This window comes from Anastrepha ludens, chromosome 6, assembly GCF_028408465.1.
Source record: "Anastrepha ludens isolate Willacy chromosome 6, idAnaLude1.1, whole genome shotgun sequence".
Lineage (NCBI taxonomy): Eukaryota > Metazoa > Arthropoda > Insecta > Diptera > Tephritidae > Anastrepha > Anastrepha ludens.
In genome coordinates, this window is record NC_071502.1 from 28,494,724 (window position 1) to 28,507,860 (window position 13,137).

At 35.9% G+C, this 13,137-nt stretch overlaps 1 protein-coding gene across 4 annotated transcripts in view; it reads right to left on the bottom strand.

The window, feature by feature from the left end:
* Nucleotides 1–13,137, bottom strand: part of LOC128866774 (putative fatty acyl-CoA reductase CG5065) — a 61,274-nt gene that overhangs the window by 34,564 nt on the left and 13,573 nt on the right. The window lies entirely within an intron of this gene.

Consider the following 13,137-nt stretch of genomic DNA (forward strand, 5'->3'; position numbering starts at 1 on the left):
ACAGTAATAGGTAATGCAGTAAGAGTAATAAATGTATAAAAGTAGCAGGAATATAGCAGTGAAAAGAAATTATATGGAGAAAAAAGTTATTATCAAAAAAAAGCAAAACAAAAACTCTCTTGCGGAGAAATCTCTAAAAAATAAATGGTTTTAAAGCTAGTTTGTATATGGATGTATAAATATTGTTAGAGCTCAGATGAGAAAAAAAAGATCTGAGATCTACTAGTTCGCGCAGTATCGATCTTCTCCAAGTGTGTTTTGGTCAACCGCGACCTCTGCTCCTTTGCGGGTTCCAGTCCAGTGCCATTCTCGTGATGCTATCTAATGGTTTTCTCGCCACTTTCTGCGTTTGATTTGCCTAACGATGGGTTCCTCGTTCGGTAATCTCCGAGCGAGCACTAACTTACATAGAACATTTTTCCTTACGGGTTTTAATTGTTCATATTTCTGTGAGTTATTTATTCTGTTATATTTCTGAGTTATTTCCATCAACTCCCCAAAAGATGGAATAAATTCGTGAACATTTTCATGCGATAATTTATTACGATTTTCGGCGTGGATATTCGAAAGAAGAGCAAGAGCAACATTAATCAACGTACTTCGGCTTTTGGCGTTGTTGCACCACACTTTGCCTCTGTGAAATATAGGTACACTGAGCTCGAACTGGGCCGTCGATCCGTGTAGGATGATTTTCGAAAAGGCCGTCCAAAAACGATTGTTGGGCCAGAATCAATCGGTGACCCAGCACCAATTGATAAGGCAAGATCGTCATGTGACCTATCGCGAGACAAAGGTTTCTTTGAGCATTAGTGGGACCATCAGACTGCATATACAATTGTTCGTCAAGAAGATTTGTTCTCATTGAGTACCACAAAATTTGGCAGTTGCTTAAAGAAGGATTCGTGCTGATTAGTGTAAAGAAATAGAAATGTTGTAGAAATTCAGCCGCGATGGTTCAAAGCACGTCTGTGATATCATCACAAATGACGAAACTTGGGTCTATGCAAATGAGGCGGAAACGAAATCGCAATTGACATTACTGGTATTCCAAGATGAGCTGAGTGCCACAATAGTTGCTCACGACACGAAAGAAGCACCTCAAAGCAAATGGTCGCCTGTTTTGTCGTTCCCAAAAAAAAAAACAAAAAATGCGAGGTCAAAGGGTTTCAACGCCTGTAGTAACTATTGAAGACTTTAAACAGCTCGTTTTGGAAGTATCAACTTCCGAGTCGCAAAAATAGTTTGAAAATTAGTTTTAGCTTCATGCGATGCAGAAGTGTATTAACTTCCAAGGGTAATAAAGGGTTTTCCAATAACAAGTGTTATTTTGAATAGCCCGCTATTTCGGTAGTTGTCACTTTGAAGCTGTCATTTTTTGATATTTGACAAGTAAAAACTACGCCATTAATAAAAATGGAACAACCCACGCTTAAACAACGCATTGAAATTATTCAAATTCACTATAAAAATAGTGAAAATTAGGCAGAGACGGTTTGTAAAACTCTAACATTTTTGGATCATCGTGAAGCACCTTGTCGGACCGCAGTACAGAAATTGGTGAAAAAATTCGAGCTGTTGGGACAAGTTAGTGATCCGTGCAAGTCGCTCAAGAACAGTCGAAAATATTGCTGTTGTAGCCGAAGAACCCAGGGTTGTACATGCCTCGTCGTTCCTTGGAATTAAGCATTCCACACACGCCATTACACCGTATTTTGCATAAAGATTTGGGACTTAAGGCTTAAAAGTCCAGTTAACACAAGAACTCAAGCCGGCCAATCATCAACAACGTCGTGTCTTTGCTGATTGGGTCGTTGAAATGCATGAAAATGATCCGGAATTCCATCACCGAACAATCGTCTTGAGTGAGGAGGCCCATTTCCTCTTCGGAGGCTTCGTCAACAAGAAAAATTGTTGGACCTGGGGCTCAGAAAATCCAAGAGTTAATGTTGAAAAGCCTCTCTATCCTCAACGTGTGACTGTTTGCTGCGGCTTATGGTCCGGCGGAGGTCATTGGTCCTTACTTTTTCGAAAATGAAGCTGGAGCAACAGTTAGGGTGAATGGATTGCGCTATAGAGAGATGATTAACGATTTTTTATGGCCGGAATTGGATGGTATTGATCTGGACAACGTTAATTTTAACAAAACGGCGCTACGTGCCACACAAGCAACGAAACCATTGATCTTTTACAGGAATAACACCTCTTATTTGAAAACCCTTTATTTTCAAAATTAATAAAGCTCTTTTTATTGTTTTTTACTGTGCTTTTATTATTGGGAGTGATAGCGAAGGTCGGAGGTGCAGGCGCAGATGTCGAAAGTGAAAAGTGTGCACAGCTTTCTTCAAATTGAAAAAGCTTTGGGACTTTTTTCAGGCCAAATGATCTATCGCAGAAGACTAAACTCAGAATCTTCAATACAAGCATCAAACCTGGTCTCCTGTATGGATCAGAAACTTGGAAATTGACTGACACAATAAACTACAAGCTTTCGTATACAAATGCCTCCGAAAAATCTGCCTGATTTTCTGGCCTGTTATCATCACAAACGAGAATCTTCACGATCTCACAAACAACATATCCACTAATCTGGAAATCGAAAAGGGAAAATGGAGCTGGATTAGCCAATGAGGAAAAAATGGCTTTTGAATGGAATCCACAAGGCAAAAGAGGTGGTCGTATCCCAAATATGATGTGGATAAGGACAGTACGCACTGAAAGCAAGCGATTATGTTCCTGGAGTCAAATTAGGAACTATGTGTATGATAGAAGCCGTTGGAAGACACTAGTTTTCGCCCTATGCGCCAATTAAGAGCAGCGCATCTTCTAAATTTATGCACGACTTTTTTAATTCTTAGGGTTTGCATGCTTTTAAAATGTTCCAAGGAATGAATAATGCAGTTAGTTTTGAAATAAATCAACTGTCGGTCTGAGCTAACAGTGCCCTGTTATAAGCTCTGCGGTCTGGCTACCAGCTGCCTGCAACAACACTTTAATGAAAGGCTCGGCTGAATGAGTAATAAATGCAGCAGCTGGCAGGTGATTTATGTATGGCCTATGATCGGCTACACAGTGGCACAACAATTAAACACAAAAATCACACAAAAGTACTGCCACTTAAGGCACTGACCACTTCAACGAGCCACTTCAACCAGTGTCACTGATCAGGCATTACGAATGCTTGCTTACCTTTGAGTGGCACTAATGCGGCTGTAAGTGATATTCCGCTGCAGTCAAAACGCAAAAGCAGCAGCAAAGTGTAGCACTACAAAGCACTTAAGGTACTGCTTGAAAGGTACTTGTTGTACTATATTTAATAACAACGGAATTTACAATTCATGCGGTATCACATTTTCTAAGGTTGCAACCAAGCGTTGCGCGTGCTGTTGAAACTGCAGAAATATGCTAACTGTATATGAGTGCAGTTGTAGCAACATTTTGAAATTTTACAAGCCTTTTCCTTTCAAAATAGCACAAAATGCACAGGCGCACATACGCACGCGGCGTAGTGGCAGCTGTGAAACAGGTTGCGACGAATATGAACGAGTACAAGAAATCGTCTGGCAGTGGCAGATAGTTGCACGCGCGATTGCCAATTTCCATGCTGCTTTTACGGCATTGCATTTACGTCGAGATTATGTAACGAAAGTAGTGCTAAATTGGAAAAGTGGCAATATATGAATGAGAAAAAAAACCACAAATAATCAAAATGTAATATAGGTAAACCGCAAAGCAGCTTTTCGTCCAGTGGTGAAGTAGGCGAATTAGGTGAGCAACAAGTGGCACGAATCGACTGCTGCTATCCCCTTTTGAAGTGAATAGAATTTGTGCGCAATGAAGTAAACTGACTATATTTCACACAGCTATGTGTGCTGTGAGTCTGGCAGAATTAGCCGCCGAAGTGACGGCATTTTCGCGCGCCGTTCACACAACAAATGGCCAATTGGAGTTGCAAAAACATGCGGTGCGGGAAGTCGTTACTATTTATTGCGCAGCTTTTCTCGTTGCCCGCTGCTGCAGCGAGTGTAATATCTGCTTTATGGATACGAAAATGTGGTAATTTATGTGTAAAAGTTGCATGATGGCTTTGCTGGTGGTGCAGGTGTTGCAATATGCGCGCCCATGCAAGTATGAAATTATCGATGTACGTTCTATTGCGGATTCCAGGATCACATTCAAACTTTTATTACTAGGTTTTAGTGCCAACACACAACCGGTATGCAAGGTGTGGCTATGAAGTAACAAAATTGGCGCTGTAAGGCATTGCGCTTTGGTTTCATACAAATATATTTACTTGCAACACGGTGGTACAGTAAAAGCTACTTAGGAAAAATTGTATGTGCGCCTGAAACTATAGATTTTACATAGCAATGCTGCATATTTACTTTTTTATTCTCTCATCAATTTAATAATTTTTTAAATTACTTTTAAGTTTCAAAGAAGAACAAAATGGGTTTAAATACTTTTGCCCACTCTGTGGTATCAATATGGATACCAAATGAAAGAAGATATAAGATAAAGGTTCGTATGTATGGGATATGTAGTGGTACATAGCTTAACTTCGTTCTTCTTGCTGTTTTATAAAAACATTAAGATAAAAGTTGAAATTTTCTCCTCAGATATAAAGTATGCAAAGAAAAAAAAATATACAAAAAAATTGTGTGATAGCTGGATATCTTCTTTCATTTGATATCATTATTAATATCATAAAATGTTTATAGGTTAGTATCCAAAACCAATTTGAAATTTGTGCCACTTGAAATTTCAAAATCCTTTAAAAAATTAAATTAAATTTTTTTTAATGTTTTTTATTTTTCATAAAAATTATTTTTTTATAAAAATAATATTTGTCACAGCAGTGTTTGTTTTTTTTCATGAAAATAATATAAAGATATTGCACAATTTTGACATTTATTCATTTGTTATTTAAGTTTTTTTTTTATATTATAAAAATATTTTTTTATTAAATAATTTTTTTTCTTAAGAAGAATGTTTTCATAAATTAAATTTAATAACATAATTTTTATAAGTTTATTTTTTATAAATTTATAATTTTTCATAAAAATAATTTTTATAAAAATAATTTCACCATAAAAATAATGTTTTTCCAAAAAAAGTGATTTGTCCATAAAAGTATCTTTTTTATAAAAACATTTTTTTCATAAAACTTATTATTTTATAAAAAAAAAATTTTTCATAAAAATTTATTTGACAAAAAAATTGTATACGATTACCCGACTTTGATGTGAAATGGATATCAATGGCTGCGCGAGCTGACGAACCACCAACTGAGTTATTGAAATTCTGAGGCAAGCTGTTAGCAAATCAACTCCAGTGTAAAATGTGGGCAAACGAATAGGAACCTGCGTTTTAAAATTCATGTGTACTACATCCAATTTGTAAGAAGAATTATGCGGTATTCTATGCCAACTATCGCGAAATCGTAATATTGCGTATTAGAACCTATCGATCTAAAGATCAGAGCCCAGCGTGAGCTTATTTCAACTGATTTGATTTGATTTGGTTGATGTACGATCAATCAGATATTCACAATTAATTTATTTCAAAAAAAACGTATATTTGCCTTCTTTAAAACCGCTTTGGTGAGTATTCAGTGGAGAGTGGCCGCTAATGATTTATGAACTTTTGCAGATCAGTGAAGACTAATGGACCTCGAAGCGTCATATTTTAAAGAAAAGTATTGCTAGTAAAGTATTGTAAAGTGAAGGAAACCCCTGCAAGCAACTTCAACTTGATTTGAATAACAGGTGAACGAAATTTCAGCTATGCCCGTAAAAATACATTAAATAAATTCAAGTGTTCAAACCTCCGGTGCTTCAAGTGGTCGCTTAACTCTTTACTGCGCGAAGTAATGTTTCAGGGTGGAAATGGCTTTATTTAATTATCAATAAAATACATCAAGAGAAAAATAATGAGAAAGTTTTATATTTTACTTTTTTTGCGGAATTGTATATGAAAATTAGTTGTAAAGAGTAGAAAAGAGTTGAAAAACGGAAAAATTATTTTCCGACGAGAAAGATGCGCACATAGACGCCATGAAAATATTTATTTTTATATCAAAAAGCACTTAACAGAGTAGGTTATCCTATTTTGAAAATCACTCGCACTCAATTCTGCTTTTCCATCCACTTGCATAAAAGTGAGGTTATTTGGAAATGTCATAAAATCAGAGAATTTTTTTGCGTTTTATTATTGCTAAATATATATTTGATGTACTAAAATAGCTTGAATTATTTTATAATTTTTATAATGCTTAATTTGGAAATAAAATTGGATCAAAACTGGAATACCATATATGGTCGCATATGCGGTAAAGGGTTAAAGGACTTGTAATCAGTAGAGACAGTAAATGAGACAGCCAGAAAACTGCTGAATAATAGATATCTATAGGTACGAGTATAGTGTAAAATTAAATTCAATGGCAATATTGTTGAGATAAAACTACAAAAACAAAAATAAAAAAATAAAAGTAAAAATAGAAGAATAAAAAAAATGTATAGTTCAGAGAGCAGGTACATCAACAATGTGACAATATTTAAAGTCGGCAATAGTTCAAAAATATAACCTTTGAATTTCTTGTGGGGCAGAAAACATGAATATAAAAAATTACAAAACACCGAACTTTTTTTTTGGCCTCTAGGCCTATGCTCGAAGTCATTCAACTACAAAGTAACTAACGTCCAACTCAACAATATGACTTTATGACTATTATCTTCAATTGTAATGCTATAACTTTGATGCCACAACTAGTATAATAGCTGCGCGCTTGAATATATGTCTGTATGTACGAGTACATTTGAGTATTAAAGTGAGGCTATTGCACTGACTCGTTCAAAGTCTATTACCTACTGTCATTTTGTTTTTTTTTTAAGTATGTACGTATGCACGTTTTCTTCTTAATAAAATATAGACATTGCTTCATTACTCACACCGGTTAGTTGAATGCAGACAACTATTAAGGGGCGACTAAGCGACTACCAGCTACCACTTTCGTTTGTCTGCATTGCCACTCGACCACTTTGGTATGCTCCAATTGCGTTACTTTGCGCGTATGGAATTTTTGCGCATTGTAAAATCACTCGACAATATGTACAGAGATATGTAGGACAAAAGCTCATATTAAAGAATTTTCGTTTAGAAATGTCTTTTGGTAAAAACGGAATTCAAGCCAAACAACATTTTAGTTACTTTGCTATGTCCCATTTTTGACGCACGCTCGAGTTTACCAAAGGAAATGCAATACGAAATTTTTCATTCATATGAAATGTGTATGTATGTATGTGTGGATTACACCGTAATGTTAACGCAATTGCATGAAAATGGTTAAGTGGACGTAATTAAACATTTATTGTACGATTAGACAGACTAAAGCAGCAAAACAATGCGAACAAAAGACTTAAGCAACAAACGTGAACAAGTAACTGACGTCAATATTTGCGAGTATTTCTTGATTGGGTGGGAAAATGTCTGTTATTGCCGAAAGGAAAGAGATAAAGCAATAAATAATAAAAAATTTCATAAACAAGGAAAACAGTTATTTATATATATTCATGTGTGATTGCCACATTTCCTTGCATTCTTGACAGTATATTGCATTAGATTGAAATAGGAAAAGGAAAATTCTCAACAACATAAGAGTAAAATTCTTAAAAATCGTGCTGAATCATGACGACTTCAAGTTTGCACATTATTATACTAAAATTTAATCAATTATAAAAGTGCGTACTCAATTTAAAGTGGCGCAAAAGCCGCGTTGAAATTTGAAAAAAAATTCTGCTGCCGATGTAGGGATAGCCGTTAAATGAAGAATACACACAAGACCGCGTCCGAAAAAATTTCTCAAAAATCAGTGCGACTTTTGATCTACTTGATACTTGCACCAAAATTCTATGATCTAATTAATATGATTAAAATTATGAGCAAAAAGCTTGAAATTTTGATGAAAGTTTGCCGAATTTTTACAAGTTCTATATAAATTTCGAAATTTTTCCCTTATATGGTAGTTGTTGTAGCATAAAAATAGCTGTATGGAAATAAAAAAAACCATAGGTGCAGTTACAAAATAAATAAAAAATAGTCAGAACTTATCAATTTGTGGTGTACACTTTATATTGAAGCTGACTTTGTTGATGATTGGAAGCTGACTTCAGTCACTCCAATTCACAAAAGCGGCCGTAAGAGCTCTGCTGCGAACTCCAGATCGATTTCTAAATTATCGGCTGTATTTAAACTCTTTGAATGTGTTGTCAAAGACAAGTTATATTTTAGCGTAAAACGTCTGATTAGTTCTAGGCGGCATGGTTTTGTAGTTGCAAGATCTACTTTATCAAACTTATCAGTTTTTTTTTTTTTTAGTCAAAATCGAGCAAAAACTTATTTTTGTATTACTTTATTTTCATCCTTAAGGTCTTAAAAATGTGTAGGAAAAAGGATATTTCCCTATCTAATTGATTTTACGAGTTATAGCATATAGACGAGAGAGCGCGTCAGCCGAAAAACATGCAAATGATTAGTAATGCCAAGAAATTTGTCTAAAAAGTAGAGTTTTGTGGACGAAAGCTTATTATGTCGCCATTACTCGTCAAGCGATTAGTTAGACGGAGAAAGAAGGGGCCATATAAGCCAGCAACGGAGCCTAAAAAGGACCTAAATATTGCTGCACCTCTTCAAACCATTCGCACTCGACTGAGAAAAAATAATTTTAACGCTTATAGTGCGAGAAAATTTCCGCTTTTGACCATTAAACACGCAGCTAGACGCATGAAATTTACTAAGAACCACTCCAATTGGCCAGTGGAAAAGTGGAGAAGCATATTGTGGACAGATGATCATGTTGTATGTAGGGACTGGTTCTCGTAGTTACATTACACGGGGGCTCCAGCATTATGATATGGACGTGCTTTTCCTATTATGGAGTAGGTCCGATCCATTTAAAAGCGCGCGCTCGGAGCTGCATTGAGGTCAAACTTTGAACGCGTTTTTCTCGAAACACCTTTTTTTTGCGCACGCGGTGCGATTTCGCTTCAACGACTACACCGATTTCGATGTTTGGCGGCTCATATTAGAGCTTAATCAATTTAAGGGGCCTTCAGGAAGCGTTTTTTGTCAAAAAAAAATTTTATTATTGACGTTTAACGTTAAAACAAATAAAAAGTGGGGAAAAAGGGTGTTTTCCTCCAATTTTTTTAGAAAAGGTTTTTTAAAAATCGGAAATTCATAAGGCGCCCAAAATTTCATTTCAAGATTTTTTTTATTTTTTTCGTTACAGATCACTTGGCAGGGCTGTAGAGTGTCCCGCGCACGACCATCGTCAGTGAGGGCTGGAGCTGCAATTTTGTATTATTTTTATTAGGGTAGATGGATAATAAAATACTACTCGTGAAACAAAACAGACAAATATCTACTCGATTGCAGTATTTTTGTCATCGAGTGGGAAAACAATTGGATTCAGTGGCACTTTGGTCAGCGTCTGACTCAGAATAAGCGCCTGTGAAAGGAAGAAGAAAAACTCGAAACCCTTTAGAAGGCAACGGGAAATCACTGAACCACTCGGAGGTTTGCCATTGCCTGTCGAGGGGCGACCGCTATTAGAATAAAACTTTTTCTGAATTTTGGTGTTTTACTGAGACTGGATCCTACATCCTTTCTGAATTCCGAATGGTAGTCATGCACCAACCCACTCGGCTACGGAGGCCGCATACAACTTTGCTTGGTCTTTAGTCTATCTCCTCCTCAAATTTAGGGTACGTGCCTTAAAATTTTCAATATTTAAACCAAAAGCTTTGCTTAGAACAGAAAAAAATGAGTACCCTAAAATCCATTGAAGCACACATTCGTACTACGTCTAAGGAGCTTAATGGAGTTTCTATGTTTTTGCGTTATTCGCCGTCGCTTGGTGAGATTATCATCCTACATCTCGCGCGTTTTTTTTTTTTCATTATTTATGATTTTTCAATGGCGAATCTCAAGCGCACAACCCAAGCAAAAAAAACTCGTTTCCATCGTCACCATTTCAAACAGCGCGATTAAGTGATAAACTTCTTTTCATCGCACCAAACAACACTCAATTCTTAATTCCCACTTTGCCTTGGCGCCACTTCAGTGTGAAACCAAGAACTTCACGCACGTGCTAATCGCTACTGGTAATCGCTACCAGCCAGGTAATTGCAGCATTGCTCAGCAAATTTGGCGCTATGCCATGACTACAACGTTTCATAAGCAATTCTCTTGCAACAGAGTTTGTTTGGTTTGTTTGCAGTCATTGCCTGCAAATCGAGCTTGCAACACAAGTGTCAAGTTTGTAATAACCAGTCGGTGGCAAGGAGATAGACATGCAGTATACACGCATAGGTTCTTACACAGAAGTAGAATTGGAAGTGTGCCTAATTGGTTAGAATACTCGTTTAGCATCATAATACATACACACATACACACACACACACATGCTTACTAGCTCACAAGCCCACATATTCGATATAGTCAATTTCAGTTGGCCTTTTTAAATGCAGTTGGCCTTAAACGCATTGAATTTTAATTGAAAAAAAATGTATTTATTGCATGGAAAATTTTGGATAATTTTGTTTTTGTTTTCTTTGCATACATTTGTGGCGCATGGAAAATTTCCGCAAATTTTTATACAACTTTTTTATGCGCAGCGCTGTTTTTCATCAGTTACATAGCTTGGCGTTGAGCAGCAAAATTAATACCTTACGGTAAATTGTTTTTGTACGATTTCTACTCGCCTTCTAATTAATGGCTACTCGTTTACGAGTATTTGAAATATTATAACATATTTGACCTAAACAACATAGCGTAGCATCAGGCAATAAATCAATTTGTTGAAGTTCCACTTCAAGCTGATAAAGCGCGCAACGAAAAATACACTATCAATTTGATTGAAAAATGTTTAAATTTTTATAATAATAGAATTGAAAAACGTTCAAAGCTGATCGTAACTTACAAAACTATCGCATCGCATTCGCAAATAAATATTTTTGCTATTTAATTACTCTGTGTGACGAAATGGGAGTAAAAAGCATTTTTTGGGACTATTTTTGTCAAATATACTTACAGTGCCTGTGAAAATAATAGTACCAAAACAAGCAGCTCACTTTTTTTCACAGTAAAACTTGACCAAAAGGAATTGGCAAAAAGGCTAAAAAATGGTTTGGGGACAACACCATCAACGTAATGGAATGGCCCCCACAGTCTCCAGATCTCAACCTAATTGAGAATTTGTGGACTGGTGTTTTAAAAGGCAGTTCACACTTGCAATGCAAATTTCAAGGGCTGATGTTGAATGCGAACCACACCCAAACGTCAAGTTTTTTTCTACATTTCATTTGACATTTTCAAACTAACTCAATTTGAACCGGGAAAAGATACGCAATCGAGGAACGAGTTAAAGTTATTCAGGCTTATTATGAAAACGGGCGTTCAAATCAAAATGCATTTCGCGAACTTCATCTTCAGTGATGAGGCACATTTTCACCTCAGTGGATTTGTCAATAAGCAGAATTGCCGCATTTGGGCGAATGATAATCCAAGAGTGATTGCCGAAAAGCCAATGCACCCACAAAGAGTGACTCTTTGGTGCGGTTTATGGGCCGGCGGGCAGTTACTGTGAATAGTGTTCGCTATCGTGAGATGATAATGAACTTTTTATGATCCGAATTGGAAGATGTGGATGTGGACGATATGTGGTTTCAACAGGACGGTGCCACTTGTCACACAGCTAACGAAACAATGGCTCTTTTGTGCGAAAAATTTGATGGCCGAATAATCTCACGTCCCGGCGATGTCAATTGGCCGCCAAGATCATGTGATTTGACACCGTTGGACTTCTTTCTTTGGGGTTATTTGAAAGAAAAGGTGTACTTCGATAAGCCAGCAACAATTCAAGATCTAAAGGATGAGATAATTCGGTACATTAAATGCATAGAACTTCAATTATGCCTCAGCGTCATCGAAAATTTGGACCATCGGATGGAGGTGTGCCGCCGAGCCCGCGGCGGCTATTTGGCCGATATTTTATTTTATACATAATTGAGCTATACCAATATTATCATAAAAAGAGAAATGACAATAATTTCTTAAAAAAATTGTATTTTATTCAAAATGAACACCGGCCCTTAAAACTTAACCACCCTTTATTTTGAAATATGCAAGAAATATGGGGTCTCGTCTTATTAAAAATATGTTGATAGATTAATTAATTATGTAACTCTATTTTATGTACAAAAAATTTCGTTCTTTTCAAACTATTTAAAGTTTGAATTTCGCTATACCCTATGGTGCTATTATTTTTACCGCAGCTGTATATTTGCTTGGAGAAACAGAAATACATTATTTTCTCGGTAGATGGCTGTAGTGATCGATATCTAGTATCAATCAAACATTTTAAAGTTTATGCTCGCTGTTTGATGTTAAAGGAAATGACGATAAAATCAGAGAAATATTTCACTACATTTGCATTGTATTTGTTAAAGCCATTTGCTACTAAGGCAATGGATTGCAAAAATTAAAAAACAAAATTTATTTATGTAATTTTTTAAAACACCACAAATTGATACAATTCGATAACACCAAATTTACATTTTCACAAATTTTTTAGCAATAACGCTTTTTCATTAACTTCTCCAGTAGTAAAATATCTACTCGTATGTTGAAGCATATTTTAAGCGCGGAAATATTTGCAAATCGTTATCGTTTTTTATAAATTAAGTATTCATTATAGATGCAAATTGCTTTTTCGAAACTCAGTAAATGCAAAATAGCAACAAAGAAAGGAAAGAAAAAAACCGCAATACTTTGCGAGCTGACTAAAAACGAAAGTTTTGGCAACATAACCACAGACGTAATGATGAGATGCGATGCTTTGGGTTTTCTTTGCGTGTTTTTGATTTTTTTTTTGTGGTTTTGCTTGTATTCACTCCGAAAGTGGCTAAGTTTGTAATAGCTGTCAAAAACCCGATTTGCTTTTCTTTATTTGGCTATTTTTGGGGAGCTTCTCTTCTACTTGCTATTAATTTTTAATTGATGAACTTGAATAACCGGTGAGTTACACAGAGTTTAAGAAATAAATATGTGGTTCAACGTAGCAACAAGCGAAATTAAAAT